General features: G+C 33.2%; 1 protein-coding gene and 1 long non-coding RNA gene across 2 annotated transcripts in view; one reads left to right on the forward strand and one right to left on the reverse strand.

Annotated features, from left to right (window-relative positions):
• Positions 1-27,262, forward strand: part of LOC129219247 (stromal interaction molecule homolog) — a 131,595-nt gene that overhangs the window by 52,033 nt on the left and 52,300 nt on the right. The gene's annotated exons all lie outside the window — the stretch shown is intronic.
• Positions 768-5,175, reverse strand: LOC129219248 (uncharacterized). Its single transcript, XR_008580385.1, has 3 exons — positions 5,076-5,175; positions 4,745-4,826; positions 768-920 (listed from the first exon to the last, which is right to left on the reverse strand). It is a non-coding gene; the product is annotated as an uncharacterized LOC129219248 (long non-coding RNA).

Consider the following 27,262-nt stretch of genomic DNA (forward strand, 5'->3'; position numbering starts at 1 on the left):
ATTTCCATCCATGAAAAGAAAGAATAAGATCCTGAGTAAAATTGAATATGAAATTTTTACCTGTTTTTTTAAAGAATCATAAAGTCTATATCATACACAGTCTGAGAAATTGTTAATGTACCTTTCCAACGTAAAAATGCCTAGTGCATAAGTGAGTGAATTAGATCATATTACACAAATCAGCATTAAAATGCAAACCTGTTGCTTACAGCAATCTCAATAGTGGATTAAGATTCAACATGCAAAAAAAAAAATTCGTTAACATACCTGAAAAATATTTCGTGTTTTCAACGCCAAGCTGACAGACCACCAACCACCTTTCACTTTCCTGCGTAAAAATTCCCAGTGAGGAGACCTGGCCAGCTTTGCTTGGCACTTGGCGGCAACCATCGAAAAGGGCCTAGTGAACTTGAATGCCTACCTTTTTACGAGATCACGATCAATGTTTATATACAAGCACACCAGGAATAGTTGGACCACTTAATGCAAAGTTACCATTATAATGCTTATCTTAAGGTTAACATATGGAAAATAAATCATATACAAATATGTACCTTACCATATGACCCTTTCCCGCACAAAAATACATTCTCAACATATCATTCCAGTGCAAAAATGCCTGAGAGTATAGTGAACTGGAGCATTTTATACATTTATATGCTTACCTATAGGTGACAGCAAACAAGACTTTTTTATTCCATTAAAATCAGGAGAAATTTCTTTCATCGCAGAAGGGCAGAGATCAAAAGCTAGAGAGCTGGTATGTCTGCAACAGGCAAACGGCGATATTAAAAATTGGGCTTCACCTGGAAAAGCACTTCAAAAGAGAGCCAACTTTTAAAAAAACGGGCAATCTTTGAAGCTACTTCACCGGGCACCCAAACTGATGCTGCTGACAAAGAAGCTTCTGTTAAGAGTTCCTGGAAGAAGAAAATAATTATATTTTAAAACTTGTGAAATCTTATAATCTAATTTAGTATATTCTAAATTAACTAATTTTTATTTTAAAACATTAGGGATGTGTTTATGAACGAACAGGTCTTAAAGAACCGGGGTTTAAGCTGGGTACTTTAGCATAAAAGCTAAAACTGAGTGAAAATGCTGAAATATTACATTCTCATATATTTACATATGCCTCAGTGTGTTTCATCTACAGTTTTGAAAATAAATTACATATTTTACCTGTGACATCTTTGAAGTAAGTACAGCAGCTGTCATACATTTTTTCTCTTTTTTAAAAAAATTAATTAATATTTTCGTTCAGCAAAAGAGCGAAAATACATAGTTGTATTTCCGCGATTGAGTTAGTGTTTTCACATTTATGTGTTACGTACGTTCGTGCAAAAAATGTGACCGCATAGGAAACCCTGAAAAGAACGAATCCTAAAAATGAAAGTCAGAATGATCTAAAAAATTAATGACCATTTTTTTGAAAATTGTATTGATGCACTTGTGATAAAATCTTTTTTATTTTAAATTACTATTAACAACCATCTACAATTTTTTAACTCTCAATTAATTGAAATTTTTCTCTCTTGATGCAGTATAATCATTTCAAAAAATTTTTACTTTCAGCTACATTCATTATTTTTCTTTAACTATTGTAGGTCATTTGCGTTTTTTCGATGTGTCGATTTGTCATATTTGGTGTAACTTGTTTAGGCTGTAGATTAGAAACAGGAAATGAATAAATTTTTCTGAAAAATGGGATGGATGCACCCACTCAGCAGCCGTTCAAAAGGTTTGGGAGGGGGGGGGGGGGCTTGAAAGGAATCGTTTCAACATAATGTCATATGAGCTAAAAAAAACTGTAGCAAAAAAATTGGTTGATAAGAAGGGTGGCCACTCAAAAGGGTTTTACTGCATTCAATGTTTGAAAAGATATTGTATTCAAAGCAGCGTACATTTTCTGAAGACTTTGATCAGTAAAACATTGAGAGTTTTGCAACTTGCAACACATGGGAAATATGTACTGGTAAACATTCTAAGTATAAATTGGAAATTACATATGAATAAAGTATACTTATCAGGGCCCAATATAGGCTGATTTTGCTACTGTCTTTCGGTATCTTCACAAAAATCTTGTTTTGAAATAGGTACTGTCACAAAAATCAAGTAATAAAATCAGGCAGCTTCACAAGAACAAAAATTTCACAAAAATTCACATTTTAAAATATAAAATTTGTTTCTCTGTTTAAAACAAAATTCACTTATAACATAAAATTCTAAGCAGGTTTATATGAACAATCGCTTAAATAGCAACCTTTTTGTGGTATTTTAACTAATTTTTAGCTGTTTCTCGCCAAAGTGTATTTATGCAATATTATCGCAATCTTTTAACATGTTTTGGGGAACCGTTTTTCTCATAATTTCCAATATTGTACGCAGTACATAGCCCATTAAGCTGAAATTATGATTTTATTTTTGGTACTTCTTAGGTTTTTAGCTCCCCCCCTCTCCCCGAAAAACAAAACCTGTTAAAAATAATACTAGATGACAGTTACACTTTTCAAACTAAAATTTCACTTGTTCTACTTCTCTTTTACAAAAATTAGGACGCCTCTAAAAGTTTACAAAAACAATGCTGATAAAAATAAAAACTTTCACAAAAATAGAATGATGCAATACTTTCACAAAAATAGGTAGCGAGAAAAATATCCTGGATTGGCCCCTGCTTATGCACATTAAACATGAGATCTTAAAATAATAACTTCTAGGTGCCATAAGGAAAATTTTGTTTGGTATCCTGTTGTGAGTACAAAACAGGATAATCTGACATAGTATTTAATGTTTAAACTGTTGCTTAGAAAATTTAGATTAAGCTCATTTACTTTCCATACCACAATCAATATTGATTTCTGAATCATCACAGTTTAAATTTTATACATTGACATACAGTAACAATATTGACAATAGTAATGTTCTTTTGAAATATTATACAAAGGTGTGAAACTTATTAGACTCAAGGAGCAAAAAACAGGAAAATCGAAGATTCCGTTATAAATATAACCTCATATTCTTTCTAACAGCCTAATTCTGTTTCACCAGAATAGTAAAAGTACTTTAAATTATTTCCAAGCCAAATTCATCATTTTACTTGAGTTTCCTCTGCCTGGCAACACTGAGTCTTATCTCATAACACCTGCAATTATGTTCTGTTGTTTCCAAAGCTGTTTTCTGCAGCATGTGTTTTTACACTAGGATCACCAAAATAATAAGTTTATAAATGATTTTGTGTCACAGTTCAGTTTCAGGGAACTGTTTTATTGTTCGGTTGTAGTTTTTCCCCTTCGCACGTGAATTTTATGAAAAGGGTAAGCTGCCTGAACTCTCACAACATAAGAAAACACTGGTTAATATGTTAGGCCAAAATACTTTTTCACAACGAGAAACGTCGAAAAAAATGAATATTTCCCAAAACAACTGTGAGCGGGATCAATATTTTGGTCAAAGAAAACATACTAATCGTCCCAAAAAGGGTAGGAAAATGTGACAGAAAACGAAGTTTCTCCAAGGATGGAAAGAAAACTTATTCGTATGGTCAAGGCCAATAGATAAGCAACTAGTAAAGAAATTTCTAATAGTCTTAGGCATTATTGTTTTTAGGTAGACCCCTCATTGGTCTGGCAACGACTCATCGCTAATATGATACCTGCTCAAAGTCCACACTGGAAGGAGAGAATCACCCCTGCTATGGCAAAGAAAAGGATTCAGTGGCTCAAAAGTGTTCAAGAGACCACTGAATCCTTATCCTTGGCATGGCTGGGGTAATTTTCGCTTTTCTGCGGGGCCTTCGAGCAAACATCCCATTGGAGATGAGTCGTCGTCGGACCTATGATGGGTCCACCTCCACAATATGTGTCCTTGGAGACATTTAGTGCTTTCTGTCACATTTTCCCAACCTCTTTGGGACAACTGGTATGTTTTCTTTGACAGAAACATTGATTCTGCTGACAGTTTTTTGGGAAATATTAAGTCTTTTTGGCATTTCTTTGTGAAAAGGTATTTTGGTCTTAACATATACATAACCCATGCTTTCTAATATGTTGGAAGATCAGACAGCTTAAAACTTGTTATTTTGGTGCAAAAGCATGCAAAAAAAAAAAAAAAAATTTCACACCACTCACATCTGCAAAAACACTTTTGGAAACAACAAGAAAACAATGGTGGGTGTTATCAGATAAGAATCAGTGTTTCCAGGGATGGGAAAAGCAAGTAAAACTTGAAATTTTGCAGGGAAATAATGTATAGTACTTTCTATTCGGAAAAACATAATTAGGCTTTTAGAAAGGATCTAGAAATCATTTTTAAACTGGAATCTTCGATTTTCCGGTTCTTCGCTCCTTGAGTCTAATAATTTCACACCTCTGTACTTCCTCACCATACTTTGCGCAGGTTCAATTAATTTGTTTCTGGTCCACCTCTATCTTTAAGTGTTAATACATTTTCCATTAACTGTATTTTTAGCACTAAACTTACAAATTGGACCAATAGTTTGAATATTGCTTCCTATGATTAACAGTTCCAGCACAAAGCAAAATGAATTTCTCTGAAAAAAAAGTGGAACGCTACTATAGATTAAGCTAAAAATGATTGTTTCATGGCTAATAATTAAATTTGTATTGTACAAAATGTTAAACACCTGGAAATGGCACATTATGATTGATGGTACCGACTCAAGGGGTCTCGAAAAAAAAAAACTGATTTGGAAACATTAATGCACATTTGACAATGAAATTCTTACCTGTTTATTCAAGTACAACGGTATTCATCAATCCACGATGGCATCTAACGGTTTTCCCAGCAGGAAACGGAAAGAACCCCATCTGAAAAGAAAGAAAAATGATCCTGAGTAAAATTGACTATGAAATTATTACCACTTTAGTAGCGAAACATAAAACCTATATCGTACACAGTGTGAGAAAGAACCGCTGTGAAATAATTGTTAACGTACCTTTCGAGCGTAAATGTGCCTAGGGTAAAAATGAGACAACATTAAATTACAAACCTGTTGTTTACAGCAAAATCAATAGTTATTATAGTTTCGACATGCAAAAAGAAATTTGTTAACATACCTGAAAAATTTTTCATGTATTCAACGCCAAGCCAACGGACCACCGACCGCCTTTCATTTCCCGCGCAAAAATGTCCAGTGCAGGAGACCTGGCGTGCTTTGCTTGGCAACTGGCGAACTTAGTTATTGCCAATACATTTGGCGTTCTGAAGGAAATGGTGGCAACCATCGAAAAGTGCCTAGTGTTAATTGTCCAGGCTTTGAAACGCTTTAAACAATGATTGAAAAGTTTTTTCTGTCTTTTTTCGTATTAACTTTCTACCTTTTCCCATCTTCGTTGGAAAATAATGTGAATGGCAATCTTGATTCTAAAGAATTTAGTTCTGAATTGGATCCTGATGGTACAAAATGTAATTACATATTGTTTTAAATTTAATGCATATCATATCGATTTCGTTTACTTTATCGATATCTTTTTTCTCAATTTACTTATTCTATGTTTTTATTGAAAAAATACTAAGAATTACACACTTCATATTTATTTGAAAACGGAATTTGCTGGGATTACTGCAAGATGTGACTGAAGCGTTTAACCAACGTAAATAACGCATAAATTATCAATAAAATACGGCATTTAGCTATTTCAGTATGTGTGTTAGATATTTATATTGCTCACATTAATGTGAAGTGATTCAATATTACGGTTGATTTCTCTTCACATCCTTACGTAGTTGTACACCAGCTTTGATAAAATCAGTTTTAATTATTGGACGTGAATATAGGAAATTTTAAAGTTCAATTAAAAATTAATTAATACGTGATTAAAAGGAATAGAAAACAACAGTCCCATCAGTCAGTATTCATTATTTAAGTAAAAACTTAATTTAAAACCCTATGCAAATAATAAATTACTGCATGTTCCAAAAGGTTGATCACATCACAGGAGAAGTATGATATTTTTTTCAAATGTGTGTCAAACAGTGTAAATTGAAAGATATATATGTGTTTCATAGTCTCGTATATTCAAAATGAATTTCAAATTTGTTCAAGGAGTATTACTTATTTTCCAATAAAATGAATATATATATATTACAAGTTTTGTCAAAAAAAAAAGCTCTTAGTTAATTTATATTGCAGGCTGATTAGTGTTCTTTATTAACTAGTATCCTTTGACTTAGTTGTGAATACTTTTTTATGTTATTATCAGAAAACTTGAATTTAAATCACCAAATCAATTCCAAAAATAAATAACAGGGATCTGTCCAGGATTTTTCACAGGGTCCGTTTTTTGTGAAAAATAAAATATTTTGTGAAAAAATAAATTAATTTTGTGAAAAATCAAATAATTTCGCAAAAAAAAAAAAAAAAAAAAATTGTTAAATCAAAATTTCAGAATTTAGAGCGGGCACAGACTGCATCATTTAAACTTAAAGTAGAGTGTTTTCTTCTTCTATGATGAGAATATCATTCTGGGGTGTTTTTCTAGTATTTGGCGGGGGGGGGGGGGAGGGGGGGCATCGCTCCCTCAAGTAGCAATATTTATCTACCATTCTACATTATGTTAAATTATACTGATAATATTTCTGTACAGCATTTAAAATAATTGTAACAAAATAAATAAAATTCAGACAAGGGTTCAGCATTTAACTTTTTGACCCAAGACACTCTTAAAAAGCACAGAATTTCATTTAAAACTTATAAATTCCATGATTTTAACAAAAAAAAAAAAATGGGATTTTATTTGTTTACTTCTTAACAAAGCGTATTAAACCTCAAAAATTCAAAAAATCGGGTTCCCATAGCGGATGCAAAGAGATCGCAATTCTCAAAGTGAAGGCATCAAAGGTATAAAAATGGCTTGTAAAAGAAATATTTTTGATTTTTTGATAAAATTATTTTTAAATTGCATTTTAGAGTCCTATGATAAACATATCATTAATATCTGTGGACACAGTTGAAGCAAAAATAAAATTAAACCATCGATTCAGCATTTTAATTTTTGAGTCATAAAGAAAATGGAATTCTGCTTTAAAAACTTGAAATGCGTGTTCTAACAAAAATAGAGACTTTTCATTCATTTGCACCCTAATAAAGCGAAGTTAGCTTGAAAAAAGAACAAAATATGATTCTTGTATCGGATGTTAAAAGATTGTATTTTTCAAAATGTAGACATTTAAAGAAAAAAAACGGCAAGTAAAACAGTTTATTTTAAGTTAATCATCCTTGTTAACATCGAAAAATCGAACCCATATAATTTTCTCCCAAAATAACAGTTAAACATCGCACAGCAACATAAAAAGGCAAATATTGACAAGCTGGTAAAATGATGAGAATATTTTCTAATCAAGTCATTATAAAGGTTTAACGCCAGACGCTAAATGGCGATAATTTTGAAGTTGGTAACCCTATCTGAAGCGATCATATTTTTTCCTAACCCTTACTATCCCTTTGCAGTTCTAAGTTCATTTCCCAGATATATATTATTATTATTATTGTTCATTAAATCATGACTGGGGAGAAAAGTGCTTACCAACACATTTTCAGAAAAGTTTACATCACCGTCCCTAATTAGCTGTGATAAAAGAAACAAAATTATTTAAGACTAAACTTATTTTCAGCTGTTAATTTCTTTCCAAGAAACAAACAACAAGCATTATATTTATTTGGCAGTAGTAATTATTTATCACTTGGCTTGCAGGACTACCTAGTTTGCCCTCCAAGTATCTGCCAAACTATCATCCTCCCTCTTCTCCTTTTTCATCACAGTTACTTCCATTAGAACCTCCTCCCACCTTCAACTCCTCAGAAATATGGATAGATCTTTTAAATTGTTTATCTTGTTTGGCAGGAAGCTTTTTGCTCACCAAGCAACCTTTTCACTTTGAAAAGCTTCCCGCCAAACAAGATAAACAATTTAAAAGATCTATCCATATTTCTGAGGAGTTGAAGGTGGGAGGAGGTTCTAATGGAAGTAGCTGCGATGAAAAAGGAGAAGAGGGAGGATGATAGTTTGGCAGATACTTGGCGGGCAAACTAGGTATCATAACTTTTTATGGCTGAGGGTTTTTGGGTTTAGGATGCAGGTTTTCTTTTTTGTGTGGAAAAGTTAAAGGTTTTCTTGGCGAGGAAATTTTTACAACAGGGTTGTTTTTGATGAGATATCACATCTTTTTGCATTGATATTATTACTTTGTCTGTATTTTTAGAATTGAGTACTTCAAGTCAGAAAATTTTCAATTGAAACAACGCTGTTTTGTGTTTTTAAGGAACAATAATTTTACGTCAAGTTATTCTCTGACTATTAAGATTCTATGTTCATTTTGCGTGAATTGGACAGTTTAAATTTTATTGCAATCCTTGTATCCTCTCTGTTGCAAAGAAAACTTCTTGGATAATAAAATACTATATTTTAAATTATATTGTTTTCGAGTATTTTACAACTTCGCAATAAATTCTATTACAGTTTCTTTATTTGACAGATTATTCAACATTTTCATGAAGGTTTCTTTAAATGTTTTACAGCTTGAGGGCTATTTTAATCTAGCTTTTCACTTTCTTGTTTAATTACATTTTTTCTTAAATCGTGGATTATTTTACATTTTATGGGATAATTTTAATTGTTTGGTGGTTTATCTTTTTCTTGATAGAAGTCTTTGTCTTGTTTAATACCTAGTTTTGTTTATAAGTTCATTTAAAAACAAAATAACGCATGTTATCACCAAGCAAAAAAAAAAAAAAAACTAAGCCATTAAATATTTTAAATTTTAATGTGTCAGAAGATCTATACAACTTTTCTCGACGTCAAATCGAAGATATCCCAAATGTGCCATAGCGAATGCGCATGTTGCGCGTGGACTAATTTCATTAAAAGTCTTGCTTAAATTAATTGCAAAAATTTTTTCAGCTAGCAAATTACTGCAAAGCACGGATATCCACACACGTATTTCATATATTTTCAATTCATTATATGTTGTTTGTGAAAAATCTATTAATTTAGAAAATAAGCAAACCAATAAAAAAGTTATATTTTTCGTTTTCAATTAAAAAGTTATATGTGCTGTATTCATATGCGTACAGTTTCATATAATTTGTCACGTAAAATATTGTAATGGTTTAACCCCAGTTTCGCGCCGACATTTAAAATTTCTTCCCTCCATAAATATATAAAAACTGAAAAACAGGGGGAAGGAAATTTCGTATCGGCAAAACTTGGGGAGGGGGGGGGGGGGACAGCATTCTAATCTTATTCATTAATTTGTTTCTCTGCTTGAGTATAAACAAACAACATAGAATCTGAAAACAGAAAGTCCAATGAGCTAAGTCTGCTCGCATGCGCAGTCGCTGTGGCAAATTTGTGATATCCGCCATTTAACGTCTAGTTGCAACTGTTGGATATGTTTTAGTCTTGATTGAATTTCATTTCCTAAGACAACTTTGGAATAACTGTTGGATCTGTTTTAACCTTGCAATTGCAGTCCGAGATAAACAAATCCTATGAGCTGAGAGTAAGTACATAAGAATTTAGGGAAAATTGGTGATTTTCAAACTTCAATTACTCAGGCCCATGATGTCCCTGGGGGTTGAATTTTTGTATATGTACTCAATGGCCCCCCAAGAACATGTATACAAAAAGAAATTACCGTAGCCCCCCCCCCCGAGGGCTGTGATAGAACCACGGGGATGTACAATTGGGGGGGGTAAAAATGAGGGGGGAAGGGGAGGGGGTCAAATGGCATAAAAGGCACATCAGTAGGGCACAAGGAATGTGTGTGCGAAATTTCAGCTTGATTCCTTTTTTCGTCTGGGCTGTAGCCCTGTCAAAGAAAGCGAAATCTTTTTTGAACAGCGATTTTATAACTTTAATACCACCTCCCCCTGATGGTCCAGGGGATTATATTTTGGTTTACGGCGTTAGGGGCCACTAGAGATTGAGTGTACCAAAAATCAACTCCGGGGTCTTCATGGGGCTGAGATACAGAGGGGTGAAAAACCCAAAAGACCCCAGCTTGTTCTGTCGTGCAATCTTGGTCTTGGTCGCTTTTATTTCCTTTCGTCTTTGGCGGTGGATTTACTTCTGTTGGCTGCTGACGTTTGGTTTCCTTGGCGGGGCGGGACGCTCCCGCGTCCCGTGATGTTACAAAATGCTCTGCCGCAGCTGTTGGAGCTACAGTCTGAAGGAGCAGAGACTGAATACTTGATAAATTTGAGAAATTTGCTCGAAAAGACTTGAAAGTTTGGGAATATATTTTTGAAATGTTTAACTACAAGACGAAACAAAAAAGAAAAAAATCACTTTTTTGAAGCTGCAACACCCCCCTCCCCCAGAACTGGCTGTAGGCCATCTATGGTCTAGAGGTAACATTGGTGGTTTCAAGCCAATGGCCCAGTAATAACTTCAATAATACATTCAAGTCCTGATGTGTACATTAATACAATGTATTTGTGCTTTGTTACTAAACATTGAGTTGTAAATAGTAAATATTTTTTTATATTTGAACTTGCTACTTACTTAATCTTATTTTGTTTAGGTTCTTTTGCTTGTCTAAATAAGCTACAATATTGTGTTAAAGGACATAACACAACATGCAATTCTTTAAATGTATTATTAAACAGGAAAAATTATCTATTTACTGCCTTTTTAACCTTCAGCATAGGATGTTTTTTCAGTTAGTGAATTTTCACTTCAAAGACAGAAGCAAATTATTACGACTGTGTTAGAAAATTACTTCAAAATAAATGCCTATTGTATTTTTAATAAATATATATTCATGTTTTTTTTTCTTTTTTACAAGCTTCCTGGAATTGTGAAGTTTTAGATGCGTGTGATGATAAACATGGATTTGAAGCAATTTTAATGCTTCATCAACGCTTAGATGATGATGCAAATGGAAATATTGATATCTCTGAAAGTGATGAGGTAAATTTAGTTATTCAAAGTTTTTTTTATTATTTTTAAAGTGTAGTATCAATAAAGCTGCCAAGTGCTGATATTTATTTGAAAAATCAAAATCTTACTTACTAAACTTGATGTGTCTGAAACTGCTTCTCTGTAGCTTTAGAACTGAAATGAAGACAGGGTAAGGGAATTGGTATTTTTACATTACTGTTTACAGTTCTTAAATATAGGGGCTTAAATTTTAAATTTTAGAGAGTGGAGATTCTTCTCAAAGATTTATGTTTGGAAGAGAGCTCATTTTTTTTGAGAGGAGGTGAAAGTAACCTTTGGTGCATTCCCATTCTAAAAGTTTGCATAAGTAACATATTTTCTCCCAACGTTTTTCAAACTCTTTAAAAAAAATTACTTTATTTCACTAAATCTACACTAACCTTCCAAAATGTACTAAACATTTCAATTCCTAATCAAATATAAATTCTCTTATAAGTAGAATTGTACAAAAACAGGAAATTGATACTTAGCCTTATTAGAAATTTTATTTAATAACATATAATCAAGTATTCAAAAATTTAAGTATAACATTAAAAAAGTATGCATCCATATTTATGAATTTAATATTCTAAAGTGTATTGTCTACCCCTGATGGGATCCACAGGGATCAGTTTTAGGGCCTCTTTTGTTAATTATTTTTATAAATGACATTTTCGAAAATGTTTCTAGAAATATAAATTGTTTTACTGACGATGTAAAAGTTGTGTGACTAAGGGTGCAGAAATATTGTATATTTTACTGTGTAGATCAAGGCTGTAAATGAAATAGAATAAGTTGAATTGTAAAGATTCATCTTAGGGAAGTGAGTTATTCTATTGCTATATACAGTGAAGCACCATTTATACGTATCTCTTATATATGTTTTTATCAATTATACGTTTTTTAAATTGGTCCCTGCAGAATCCGATACACATTAACGTATATCTATTGCACGTTTTTTCCTTTATATGCTTTTTTCATACAGTCCCTTCAAAAACGCATAAACGGTGCTTCACTGTAAATGTAATTGATACAAAATAACAGGCATAAAATAATTCCCTTTTTGTGACTTTTGTGTTGACACCAAAACACTTTGTCAAGAACAGGATATGCGCCCCTTTTGTGTTGCCAAGTAAAGATGTCTCATATCCCTCTTTGTGATCCAACTGTGAGATGTTAAACATGGGGGCCCATATGCGAAATTTCAAGGGAGGGGGGGCTCAGATATTTTCCCCATAGTTTAGCAGGATATTTTCCCTGTGGAATCCGATTTCAGTACAGATTACAGTTATTAAAATTTGACATTTTTAATAACTTATTCATTAATATGGCTGGAGAAGAAATGTTTCTACATTTTGCAAGAAAAAAGTCCTAAAAGCAAAGAAATTCTAATTTTGAGGGGGGGGGGGGCTCGATCCCCCACTTGTCCCCCTCCTTATGGGGCCCATGATGTTAAATACTAGTAATAAATATGGCAAACATAAACGGTGCATAATTACTGAAAACTATACAATAATATATTTTGTGTAAAATAATATACTGCATATTATAAAAAATACCTAAGCTTTCCTATTTTAATAGCATTTCAGTATATAAAGGACTAACATAGTAATGGAAAGAAAAATATTCTAGAAATATGCAGTAAGAGAATGCAAAAGGTTTTATCATATTCTTAAAATATTCAATTCAGTATACATGATTCGTACACTATTAAAAAAACCTTTAAAACTATGTGACATAAAAAGTCTCATTTTCAAGTGCTTGAAAAGTCTTAAAATGTATCTTTAATCCTTGGAATTTTCTCCCTTTATTTGAATTAGTCCCTTTGTTGTAAAAAAGATACATTAACCCTCTTTGCAATAATAAAAATCTAATTTTTGGAATCTTGCCAACATTGAGTTACGCAGGAAAATTGCACGCAGTGTATGAAATTTAAATATTTTTGTATCTTGTAAATTTTAAGTAATTTAGTTTTAAGCTATTTTAGCATATTCTACCTCAAACCTGCATTTTTTATTTTTTATTTTAACAGTTTATTTTTTAATTTGATAAAAGTTATTAAATTTACCATGGCAATCAGGTTCGTTATTTACTGAATCTGCAGCTTCAAATGTTGAGACTCTTGAATCACATGTGACTAAAAACTATATACTAGATGCCTAACTTTTGAGCACATTAAAGACTCAAAAATCATAGATAAAAAGCAAGCAAACATGGGGAAAGTGTTTCATCCTATGTTTCCTCATAACCCAGCCAATTACATCAAAATTTTAAAATGAATTTTGAAATTACTTCTGGAATTTTTCTACTTAATCATTCAACTACGTTTAATTTTTAAATATTATGCTTAAATTGTTCTTTTATGTCAGTTTTAGTCAATCTCTTCCTTACCACCCGTTATTAAAGATTAATTTTGAAGCTTTTATAATGTAGTGTGCAAGGAATTTGTCTAACACGGAAATTTTTATATGAACTGGAATCAAATCAGCACTCATTGTTTTACTGCTGTAAAAAATGCACAAATAATTTCAACTAGTCGTTGAAAAACTCATTTTATCCTTGAAAAGTATCCTTTTTACTGCTTGAAAAAAAATTTAAAATTTTGTGTACAAAAATGATATATAAACTGGTTAATGGGAGGAAAAATAATAAAAAAAGCCTAAAATTAAACACTTACATCATTTGAGCCAGATTAAGGCATGGGGCATTTTTCCAGGGCTTCAGTTTTCTCCTTTGTACTAATTTTCCTGCCGGCGAACTGAGAAATTTTGGTGGTAATCCCACCCTCTGAATTTAAACTCCTGTTTAGGATTACTTACAGGTATAAAAATAAAATGCATCGTACCAGAAAGTTTTTGTACTGTCCAACTAGCATAATTTTCGTGGCATGATTTGAAAAAGCATGTTCTGTAATGATAAAAGATGTGTATTCGGTGCAGCATATCTACATGTGCAGCAAATCCATCTGTTTGATCAGAAGGCATAAAGGATGCTTTTTTTTCCAGAGAGAGTAATGTTGAACTGTTTTGAACTATTCAAAATTTATTAAATGATTATTCAGATTAAAGAATAAAACATAGAACCATATCATTGTGTGAAGGTTTCCTGGTAATTAGTTGGGAACATTTTATGCTTGTCTTTGTAAATGGCATATGTTTTTGTCACAAATTGTTTACTTGTTGTTCAAAAGAAAACTGAAGCACATGAAAACTTTGAAATTCTGTAAGTTATTTCTTGTATCTGATTTTATTCCAATTCACTCTATCATATGGTGAGTACAATTTTCATTCATTATAGTTATCTGATTGCAAGATTTTGTAACAGCTGACATTTTTTCTTTCTCATTAGTTTTTAAGAGATGAATTGAATTATGCTAGTGGATATGAAAGACAGAAAATTTTCCATAAGAATGATAAACATATCAGTGTTGACGAATTATGGTCTACCTGGAAAACTTCTGAGGGTAACTTTTTATTATGTTAGTTGTATATTATTTGTTTGTGCAAAAAAGGAGCATTTTTGATTGAAATTTACTTACTATTATTGTATTGCTATCTTTGTGCATTGCTTTTTCTCTTCATTCAGTTTTTTTCAAGTGCGATTATAATTTTACTTTTTGTATTATAAACTATGTTGCAATGAAATTTTTTTATAAGTCTTAAATTCATTTGTAACCATTGAGGTGGTTAGATATTTTGTTTTTATGATACAAAGTTTTGGCTGTATGTTGTTTTCTTTTTTTTTAAAGCTCCAAACTTTGTGCCTCTCATTTTTCTTTTTATCTCCTCTCTCACTATATTTTAGCAGATTTCGCAGACTGATCTGATTAAAATACAATTCATCCTCCAATTCCTGTCTTGGAGTACATACATTTTCTTCTTATTTGCATCTTAAGTACCTAAATTTTCAGCAGCCACAAAGAGCTTTCATTGGAAAAAAAATCAAAAACTTAAAATGATTTGAAAACTGCATGATTAACAGAAGTAGCATTGACCAAAATGCAGTTTCTAGTCCAAAAAATATTGTGTATGATTGAAAGAAATAAGGATACAATGTTGACACTCAATTTTACAAACCTCTAGTTTACAAATACATATGATTTATGAACTATTTGCTAGTCTGAAAAATCTTCTATTTTAACAATGTAGTTTTTCATCCTCTTTTGCAAACTGAAAACGGCAAAAATCTTGTTTTCCCCAACTAACGTCAAAGTAGTTCTTTCCTAAGAATTCTAGCTCTAGGGATGGAAATACTAGGGAAGAAGATAATCCCTTTCATTTAAATTATAATTTCATCTTATGGAATTAATACCCAGGTAGCATTAACTCATCGGATTTTGCTCGGCCGATCATCGACTCCTCCTAAACTCATCGCGTAATGCACGCTGATATCGTTGCGATCAGAATCCGAGAACGGTTTTCGATGAGCTGTTTTTTATCGGAAAACTATATCATTACGATCAAATTTTCCGATGAAAATTTGCCGAGCTGCATTTCATCGGAAAAAGAGATCGTAACGATCAAATTTTCCGATGAAAATTTGTCAAGCTGCATTTCATCGGAAAAAGAGATCGTAACGATCAAATTTTCTGATGAAAATTTGCCGAGCTGCATTTCATCAGAAAAAGAGATCGTAACAATCAAATTTTCCGATGAAAATTTTCCGAGCAAAAGTTCATCGAAAAACGAAATCGTAACGATCAAACTTTCCCATGAAAATTTGCTGAGCTACATTTCATCGGAAAAAGAGATCTTAACGATCAAATTTTCCGATGAAAATTTGCCGAGTTACATTTCATCTTAAAAAAAAGTAGGTCGTTTAAATTTTCCGATAAAAATTTTCCCAATCTAAAATTTTTGGAAATCTCCCAACTGTTAAAGTAGGATAAGTTTTATTATTCGAATATCCGACTATTGATCAAACATAAGACTATACGGATCAACATTCAGGGTTGAGAATCGGAGGAAAATGACTGAGACTTTGACTCCGAATACGACTCCTGGATTTTGGAATGGTTTACTCCGATTTGCTGCAAAATCAATTTAACTTTAACTCCACGATTCCAACGCCGATTACCTCACTGGAATTGCGAACAAAATGAGACTCTTGAATGATTTCTCTCTATCTCCAAAACAACTCCACTCCGTTCAATTTGACTCCCAAAAGTACCGACTCCGACTCGGTTTGCGGACAAAATGATCGACTCGGACTCTTCACTAGCTGGCGATATAAGTATATTCACTGAATAAAATTCTCACTTTCCGTTCAGAAATCTGTCATGGCCTTGCCATCCGATAGATGGCGCCACAAATGATTTCCATTTAATACATTATCTTCCACCTTGGAGAGAGCATAACTTGTCTAGTGGTTAGCATATGAATCTCGTATTCCAGAGGTCTAGGGTTCGATTCCCGGCTAGAGTGTCTAAGATTGAACTCGTGAATCACATTCATCAAAAGTTGTTAAATTAGAAATTAAATAAACAAGTTATTAAAATATATATATATATTAAATAATTGTCCCGAATGGCGTCATCCGAAAAATACCCCTCCTGAATGATTTCAAGATGGCGGAAGGGTCCCGTAATCATCCAAGATGGCGGACCCCTTTCCCACTGTTAATTTTTTTCCTCCTGCTTGCCCCTATATCGTAGTTATTACTACTTCTCAACGTATTTTCATCCTAAATTCATCGACTCGGAACGACACTGCTCGTATATTGCTCCAAATTTCATCGTATTTTCATCCAAAATTCATCGCCTCGGAACAGCACTGCTCGTATATTGCTCCAAATCTCATCGTATTTTCATCCAAAATTCATCGCCTCGGAACAGCACTGCTCGTATATTGCTCCAAATCTCATCGGTATAGGGAGCAAAATTCATCGGATTCCGATGATCGGATTCTACTATTGCCGATGAGACAAATTGGAGCAATTTCCGATGAAAACTCATCGGAATCCGATCATCGACCGATCAAAGTTTGATCGGATTTCGATGAACAGCCGATCATCGGCCGATGAGTTGATGCTACTCGGGTAAGCTTTAAAATGCTAACCAGACCTTGTTCTTACGGATGTATGTGTTTAGACCCTTTTTTTATCTGGCGCAAAATAAAAAGTACAGTATTATCCGTCTTTCTGGAGAAGGCACTTCACCACATCTTCTCAAACGCAGAGGAGGGGTTTAACGGTATGTGGTGAAGTAATTAATTGACTTAAAAAGTTAAAACAGATATTTTACTTCCACATTTGAAGTAAATTAGTACGTAATATTTCTTCGAAGATCAACTGGATTTATGAGTTCTTAAAGGAAAAAAAAATATTTTAAAAGAGCCTCATGAGAGCTTTTTTATTTCAAAGAAACAAATTGTGTAGGGGGAAAGGGGCCTTTTTTACTCTCCTAGTGTCCCTTCCAGGAACTATCTCTGTATGGGCGCCGACTAGAATTCAAGAATAAACTAGTGAAACAATTCTTAATGAAATAAAAAACATTTAAGATTTGAAAATGTTACACATTTTGATTTATTTCTGAATAAAAAAAATTGCTTGGGGGGTGGGGGAAGAAAAGAAAAGAAGAAAAAATGGCATGTGCTCTGACATATTTTTGGAATTTCTGCAATTATTGTTTCATTTCATTCTTAATGAACATGTATCTTATTTTGTTCAAATATTTCAGAATAAACACAAGAATGACATTCTTTGCAGCAAATTTGCTGGCCCCCTTGCTACAATATTTTATTTGCATAATGTTACATTTTCCAACGCTCAACAATTATTTAAAAGCTTAATTTAATGATACAATTTTTCATACTTTTGTTTGTTAGTTTGCGAAGCCCTATAGCAGGGATTTCCAAACTTTTCCTAGTCGTAGCACTCTTTGATCAATTATAATTATCAAACTGCACCCTATTTATTTATGTCTATAACATATCTACATCCATCTATCTATCTATGCATTTCAATACACATATCTATATTTATATATAAATAAAACTACTTATATCTATATGTAGAGATTGATAGTCAAGCGTTATGTTCATATACACAGTCCAGTCACATTAATGTGACCACCATGTACTTTCCACGTCAGAGTTAAATAACAAATCACAGAAGGCAGGTGGCAGCACAGTGCAGTTGAGCGTATATAAAGGGTGTGTGAGGGCTTCGGAAAACATTTCAATTGTTGGCGTAATGCAGAAACGAAGCGATTTATCCGACGTCCAAAAGGGCATGATCATTGGCTTTTGGGCCAAGGGTGGAAGCATTTCCGAAACGGCTGAGTTTGTGAACTGTTCGCGTGCCGCCATGGTAAAAGTGTACCGTGCATGGCAAAATGGGACTGTCCAAAATCAGCACGTGGCAAATGTGGTGCACCACAGGCCATAGATGACAGAGGTGAACGACGGTTGCGGAGATGCGTTCGGGCAGATAGACGGGCTACCGTTGAGCAACTGATTACCAAAATGAACCAAGGGGCTACCAAAAGTGTCTCCCAAACTACTATTCAGCGAACATTGCTGCGTCTGGGCCTCCGAAGCAGACGCCTGGTTCGTGCACCTATGCACGACGAAGGCTAGAATTTGCATGCCAGTACAGCAGCTGGACGTCCACTGAGTGGCGACAGGTAGCGTTTTCAGATGAATCGCATTTTATGCTCCATCAGACAGATGGACGTTGGCGTATAAGGCGTGAAACCTCTGAAAGGAACCACCCTGCAACCATTGCCGGAACGGTCCAAGCTGGAGGCGGGAGCATTATGGTCTGGGGAATATTTTCCTGGCATTCTCTGGGTTCACTGATCATTGTGGAAGGCACGATGGATCAATACAAGTACGCATCTTCCAGCAGGTTTAGCTAACGATGATGGCATCTTCCAGCAGGACAATGCGAGGTGCCATACAGCTGCCAGTGTACATGCGTGGTTCGAAGAGCACCAGGATGAGTTTACCGTCCTCCCCTGGCCAGCAAACTCACCTGACTTAAACCCAATTGAGCATCTGTGGGACCATCTCGATCGAGTTGTTCGCGCCATGGATCCTCAACCGCCTAATCTAGCGCAGCTGGCCACGGCATTAGAGTCGGCGTGGCTCAACATCTCAGAGAACACCTTCAGGGATCTAAGTGACTCTCTTCCTGCACGTCTCGCAGCAGTCTGCTCTGCGAAAGGTGGTTATTCTGGCTTTTGACAGATGGTCACATTAATGTGACTGGACTGTGTATTTGCATGATTTTGGGAAAAGCCCAGGAAGTATGTAGAAATTGGATTTTCGTTTATTATTTGTATCATGAAATAATGACCTTCTCAGGTCTTTAATGCACAGGAAAGGCATTTTGAGTTTCTGTTGTGTTAAAGTGAAATATCTCAATCGGGGTGAGACTTTGATGAGTAACCATTAACTATTTTGTTTAATCAACAACAAGATTTGACACCGTAAACACTTTGATGCACTGTTTAGGAACCCCTGTTCTATAGGGTTGCTACCAACAAGTTATGATACTAAATATGATTTATTACATAATGTAACAATAATGTATACAATAATGTAAATATTCAATCGTTCCCTTAACGCAACTGAGTCATATCTCAAAGAAGGTGAAATTTTCAGTGAATCTGAAATTAAGTATATTTTTGCTTGTTCATGAGTTTTTCATAAAAACTTTACCTGCATTTTTTCTTTTTCTGTTAACTATTTTTTTTTCCTAAACCTTCTCCAACCAATATCCTGTAAGATATTAAAGGAGAGGAGTAGTAACAAGCCACATTTCATAAAAAACACGATACAGCTCCTAATAACTCAATGAATTTTTATTTGAAACTCAACTGTAATTACTGTCTGTTTTCTTCTGCCGCAAATTCCCGCGGATATGCACTTGCGTCAGGTCTGCTCTGATTTAATCAAAATAGAGATGGAAACCCGGAAGTAAAAATGCAAAATAACTTGTTCAGTAGTTCTTCCAAAGTAGCATTGAAAAAGACGGAAGTAACGAGTGCTAGGGGAAAGGGCCCAACTTCAACCTGTCACCCATTTTTAAAATTGAATCTATCCTGAGTGCTAGTCTTCGCTTTTGAGAACTTAATTGAGTTTTTTTTTTTTTTTGATGAAAAAACAAATATTTGGATTCTTATTAAAAATCTAAATTACGTTTGGATAACTATGTATTTGGAGCACGAATGGAGCAGTCATGGTGCATAAAAATTAATTATTATATGTAGGTAGCATTATACTTTATAAAAATGATATTGCAATTGGTCTGATAAGTGGTATTCTAATGAATTATTTAGTAGAAAGGCAAAATTTTTAAAATAGAATTTTTAAAATTTTTTTGTGATTCCTAAAATATTGTGAAATCTGCAGCTGTCCCTTTCTAGAACCAAGGCCATGCATTATAATGCAATAATACTTTCGTTTACTTATAATGATTCAAAAAAATGCAGGAAATTTGTTTTTCTGATTTAAATTAGGAACTTTTCAAAATAGAAATGAGGCAGTGAGAAGCAAAGTGATGTAAGTGGACATTTTGAAGTTTTGAGTAAAACACGTTTAAAGTTCCGATCCTAAGTAGGCTTTCGTTGAAAAGTTTTTACAAATCATGCTGCATGGCAGCGCCTCCCAGAGCTGCTAGTACTATATCTTTCCCCAAATCAGAGGAGAGGTTCACCTAGTATTTGTACTAGTTATCTCCAAAATTTTAACTTTGGTACTTGCATCCCTTGGCTACTCACTCTGCCTCAAATTTGCTTCCTTTTTTCTTTTTTTTTTTATGTAAATGCATAATGCAACTTTCTTTTAAATATTTTAAATATTTTCGTTAGAAATGCATTAAAAGATACTAATTGATAATTTTGAACATTTTCTAAATTATAACAAAAAAATAGAGTGTGCAGTATATACTAAATCCAAATGTACATCAGCATTACTGACGCAAATAAGATTTTTCTTTCTTTGTTAACTTTTATTTTTATTTTTTAGGAACTAGATCTTTCTCTACAATATAAAATAGAGTTAATGAGTTAAAGTACCTTACTAATTAAATACAGAGACATATGTAGGTCTGAGTTTATGGGGAGAAACTAATAAAAGTTTCTGCTTTCATTTTTTTCCTCCTTAAACTGCATTAAGGCAATTAGAAAAATATTAGCAATATACATGCACATGATATAGTTTCTGCTCAAGTACCTTAACACTTTTCATAACAATTCTGTGAGTACTAAGCAGTGAGTCGCCGCTGTGAAGCTCTCGCTGAACACATGTGTCTTATTTTTTATTGTTTATAAAATATTAAATATATTTTTATCACTATTAATTCAGAAAATATTGAAAGGTGATTTTGTTTTAAACATAACCTTACGTTGAAGGTAAATTTCTAAAGATGGTTAAATATTTTTTTTTTTAAATTTAAGCTTTAACTTTAAATAGAATATGTACTGCATAAATAAACAATTATTTCTCCAAAAATCTGCAATTTCCTCTCACACTTTTTTACTTAGGACTGATCAATTGACTACAAAGCTGAAAAGACAGAAATTGCTCGGTAATTTCAGTCTTTTCAACTTCAATTCTTATCTTCTTTTGAATATTTGTGCATTGGAAGAGTGGGGGGGGGGGGGGGGCTCAATTGGCTCTTCACTTAAAATTATTTACCCTCAATTTATGACTTGATCTCTATTCTCCTCTTTCTGTATTAATATTTAAACTTCAGATGTATACTGTTTCCACTGCGGGATTTAGACTTAAAGGGGCCCTAAGCTATTTCAGGTATTTTTTAGTTTGAACAACGTTTCTCTCGGTGGTGTAAGAGGTAATGTTTAGTTTTTTTCCCCTTTACTTTGTTTGTCTATTTCCTCTGATACATGCAGCAATACTTTTACTTTTTTGATTGTGTTTTTAATGTGTTCTCCCTGATGTCCTTTTTTGGATTGACCTTAGGAGGGAGAATGGTATCAAGAGAGTCCCTCCCCCAACTCCTCTTTAAGTGGAATATAGAATAGCTCCAATTGTAAAAGGTTGTTTCTCTTTGAGAGTAAATTTTGAAAAATAAATATAAGATTCAGTATTTTGAAGCCTATAAGATGTAGTTGGAACTACAAAAATATCAGAACAAGAGTAGTCAAACATTTTAAAGTTATATACTTTTTCACAAATTAAGATAATACACTGTAACAGTTTTTGATTCGACAAATCAATGACAGCAGTTGACAGAGAGAAAGAGCTCGGGAAGAGAAAAGGCAATGCATTGTTACTTGCTCACATTGGCTTTCAGTGCAATTAATTTTTAATCACCCCTATTACCCACCGACAAATACAACAATGAATTAAATAAAAAATTATCAATATTAAAAAATGCTTTAAAAGAAATGATGTACAGATTTAAAAAATAGGTAACAAGTGAGAAACATACTGCCTATTTGAACAATTCATAATTTATAAACTTGATAAGAAATAAAATTGGAGCCCACTTTGCTTAGGATTTTCAAAGATTTATCTAATTATCTTCAAGGACTCTTGAACAATTAAAATTAATTAACATGCTTCATTTGGACTTTCCAGTATCTGATACTTTAGTATTTGATTGTAAATTTTTCAGTCCTGTTCTAACTTTGTAAGAAACCTCTATTTTAAATTTAAAAGAAAAAAGAAACTATAGGTTTCTCATGGCAACAACTTTTCTTAAGTTGCAAGTGGGACAGAAAACGAAAAGGAATAGAGGTAGTGTGTTTTTTTCTGTTCTAAACATATTGACAATATGCAGAAGTAGGATAAAAGCAAGCAATGGAAAAAGAAGTTTTAAAATACTGCATTTGGAATTATATAAATAGCAAGATATGAAACATTAGAGTCACAAAAATTTGTTATATGGTTCAGAAGAGTGAGAACCATGGTTTTTACATTTTTGGTGCAGGATGTAGCAAGGAGCTGAGTTTGACTTATATTGGCATTCCTTCTCCCTACCCCCTCCCATTTGTGGTTTGTAGCCACACTTTTCCAAATTTTCAAGGTTTTCAAGCACTGAAAGATGAAATTTATTTTTTCTAGTACTTTTCTTTTCTTTTTTTTTTTGGAATGAATCATGCTAATTTCAGGGAGTTGGTGGCCCCTAACTAAACAGGGGGGCCCTAAGCTGTAGCTTGCTTAGCTTGTACTTAAATCCAGCCCTGGGTCTATCCTTTAATCAACCTTCTGAAAACATATTATGCGTGAATAGATGAAGTAAACCAAGGATAAATTAAAAACTCGACTTTGTTTTAATTCTTCAATTCCTTTAAATAAAACGAATCTATTTTTGCATCCAATAGGTATAGATCAAATTTTGTTGCATTTATGCAGTCTTTTATGCACATTTGTAAGCAGTGAAATAAATTGCATTCAGATGAGAACATAATCTGTGACAAACTAATGAATTGTTGTAATTTTAAAATAATGAAAAACGTTTAAGAAATGAAATCATATGCAAAATAACAAACAAGAGCTTGGTAATTTTCTATTCTACAAGTACACTTCCAGCAGGGAAGAATTTTGTTTGAGATGGAGAGGAGTTTTCAATAAGAAAAGTGTAGCAGAGAACTTTAGAAAGTGTTCTCTCAAGTTAAAATCTTAACAATCCATTTTCAATTGTGAGCAGCAAACAAAAGAGGGATTTCTGAGCAACAAGACAGGTGCATAGATCTTAAAATAGAATAGATGTGCCTTCTCCCTACTTTTCTCCTCAGAGCGCGTGTCAACATCCCCCGTTGGACATCACGTGATCAAGGGACTCCCCTCACAAGAAACTGTTTCCCTTATCGAAGAGAATCACTATGCGCATGGGTTAAATGCTTTAAGCATGGGTTAAACCCCCCTTTAAGCATGGGTTAAATTAAAGCATTTTACCCATTATTAAAGAAAAACGGAACACTCTGTCCCTCACGTAACACCTCATATTTTTCACTAAAAGTAATAATTAAAAAAGGTAACAATTTTTTTTTTCATTAAGAAATAGCAAATGTATTTGTTGTACTTTTGAAAAAATGTTCTTTGTTACCTTTTTAGGTTATTACTTTTTAATGAAATGCGGGAAAAAATGACAGCTTTTTCATGGAATGGTCCATTAGATATTTTCCCATCATAACTTTTGAAGCAGGCGCACAAGCTATTTAAACTTTTTTTCAAGTGCTTTAAATACTGAGTAGAAAAAGACGTCTTCAAAAATCTTAAACAAAAATTGGCCTTATAAATTTTCTTTTATTTCAATCAAATTTTTCAAATACAGATAAATAGTTTCAATGCGTGCTTTTCCCCACAACTTTTGAAGCCAGTGCAACAACTTAACATAAAACCCGATCTAAAACCATATACCAATTAGAAATACAAATGTAAATAGTATCGAATATCAACTCAATTAAATAATATTCTAATATTCGCATGCGTTTCGCACCAACACGATATTAGCCAAACCAATAACTTTGGTTTGTTCCTAATTTTTAAGCAACTTCAGTGTTTTTTTTTTTTTAAGTACTCAGAAAATAAATTATTTGCAATTATAAACTACATGAATGGTCATTTGACTTCCGCCCCCTCCCCAATTTTTCTTTTCTTCTCGTCCCACAGACTATGATAATTTTGACAATTTAAACTCGAGGGTAAAGAAAATTAGTGATTATTGTCCCTTAACAATATTAATTTTGTTACTTTCCTACTTATTAATCTTTGTGAATTATTTTCATTGTTTGAATTGACTGCACGATACATTCTAACGCTTAAATATTTAGTAACGATTAATTTTATAAACTTTTTAACGAGAAAATCTGCTGCTTCTGTTTCCAACATATGCTTATTTAAATTTAGAAAAACGGAATTCAAAATTTTTCATATAACTCTTGTGGTCTCATGAGTAACATTATATATTTGTGTTTTACTCCCAAAACTTTTTCACATTCTCGCTCAGTTGTTCTTCACAAATGTACATATTTCAATGGCTGCAACCTTGCAATAAGTTATCATACTTGAATGTGTCCCAAAATTCTTAAATTTTATTAGGTCTATTTTTTGATTTGTTGTAGTTAAGACTGCGTTGCAGTCGTCGCAGTTCACAACAGAGTGCACTTGCCGGACAAAAAATCCAGCGTAGTCAGAAACATCATTAATATACTGCGTCATGTTAATTGAGATGATTTCTGAATTTTCCAAATCGTCGTCAAAGGAATCGGAAGAAAAGGCTTTCTTTCAAAGCATTTTTGTTGCGTTTCAAATTTAATCTTAGCATTTGAAGGTTGTCAAAATCAGCGCAATTTGAAGAACTGGACTCTTTAATTTCCATATGAATGAATAATCTTTTTTTCGCACTTCGAAATTATCCGACGATTATTGTTGAATCCGCCCTCACAACCTCATCGCACTGAAAAAAGTTTCAAGGTGATCCTGAGTAAGCTTATAAGTCATTACGCAGTTTAGAACTGGAATTCGGGCACTTACATACTTTTCATATGTTCCCAGCACATTTTTCATAGAAATTAGGAAACCTAAAAATCCAGTTTTTCGCGGACATACTATAAGTAATTTTCCATCGCTTGTTTTTAGTGATTTAATATAATGCTCGGTATCTATAGTAAATTGCTTAAAATATTCTTAATTTCGACTCTGCATGGGGACTTTTTTTGCCTTTAGCAGAAAGAAAAATTTCTGTTACTCACTATGTCTTTATTTTTTAATAAAATTCATCAAACCCTCTTTCGCTAGAAAATCTCAGATTCAGACATTTAGAGAGTTCTCACATAAGGATAATGAAAAATCTTCAGACAATCCTAGACTTTTAACGGCGCTTCGCATTGTTATATCACTGCTGCCCGAGAAGAGGGAGACACGATGTCCCTTGATCACGTGATTCTCGGAAGAATCATGATGACCCCACTTTCTCCGGGCGAAATACGCTGCGTTGTAGGAGAAAGGCCCATCTATCCCTTTTAAAGATCTATGGACAGGTGCCCTGTCAATCACCTTCTGGATAAGATAACCCCTATTGATGACCACCTCAGTTACCAGGGACATTTCCTTGGTCCGCTTCTGGCACTGTCCGCTTCGGTCACTTAACCGGCAGCAGTAACTGGGACTGAGTGATATTAAAGGGCATTGATTATCACTAAGTGGCGGGGGGAGGGGGGTTTCCTGGGGCGGCACAAGTAGGCCAGTGCAAATAATGTTCGAGACCAAAAAAATTTAGAACAGGATGAAAAACATTGGAAAGTAAGAAAATATAATAAAATTAATAGGAAGAATAATTTACGGGCGATCTGAGTTCGCGAAGGGTGGAGTAAGGGGCAGGTTAAGAAAGGAAACCGGTTTATCACAATTTCTGGCAAAACTACGAGTCCCATCGAAAAAAGTAAATAACAAAGTTATCGGTAATAAAAAGATCTACAACTTTTGTATTTGCACTTTTTTACATAACCTCAAAATTTATGCGAAAAATTCAAAAAAACGACTTTTTGACTTTTTTTTTTCTCTTTTATCTCCTACAAGAAAAAAAAAACAATTTTTTTCACGGAACTTTGTGAAAAGTTAGCTTTTCGTGTCTCAAATATACAGCAATTTTTTTTTATTTAAAATATTTATTTTTTCTTCTTTTTTTGATTTAATATTAAAAAAAGCATAATTTTCAATTGAAAAATCTCACGTCAAAATATCTGATTTTTAAAAAACATCAGTGCGTGTGATTTTTGATGGAATCCCCACTTTCTGATGGTATAAAAAAATACATGCAATAGTATGGGGAAATTTCGCAGAAAATGAGAAAAAAAAAACGAAAAAGTTCGAATTTGAAAAAAAAAAATCATTTTTACGTAAAATTTTAAGCTATTTATTAAAATTTACACTTTACTCAAAAAATTATAAGTTTCCATGTTGAATTCTTAAATTAAAAAAATTCAAAATTCATGGAACATAGGGATTGCAAAAAACACTCGAAAATAGTTATAAAAAGTCTACATACAAGCAGTATGATGATGCGCTTTTAGTGCACCTAAATCAGGCACATCTCAAACAAGCTATAATGTTTTTATCGAAATCATTCTTTGTTTTGTTTTTGAATATGCTATAATATATTATCTCTTCTATTGTTATTTTTAACTGATCGTATTTTTTCTTTTTAAATATTACCAAAAAGCCCGCCGCAAAAAAAAAAAACCCTCAATGACCCGACATTATTTATTTTTTTTTCCTTCCTTTGATTCTCTCTGTATTGGAGTACGAAACTTAGTTTATTGCAGTCTTATCATTTTTTGAATTTGACAAGTTTGACGAATTAAAGCTGATGTTAAATTCTCAACATTTTTTGTGTTTATTACACAA

The sequence above is a fragment of the Uloborus diversus genome, chromosome 3 (assembly GCF_026930045.1).
Source record: "Uloborus diversus isolate 005 chromosome 3, Udiv.v.3.1, whole genome shotgun sequence".
NCBI lineage: Eukaryota > Metazoa > Arthropoda > Arachnida > Araneae > Uloboridae > Uloborus > Uloborus diversus.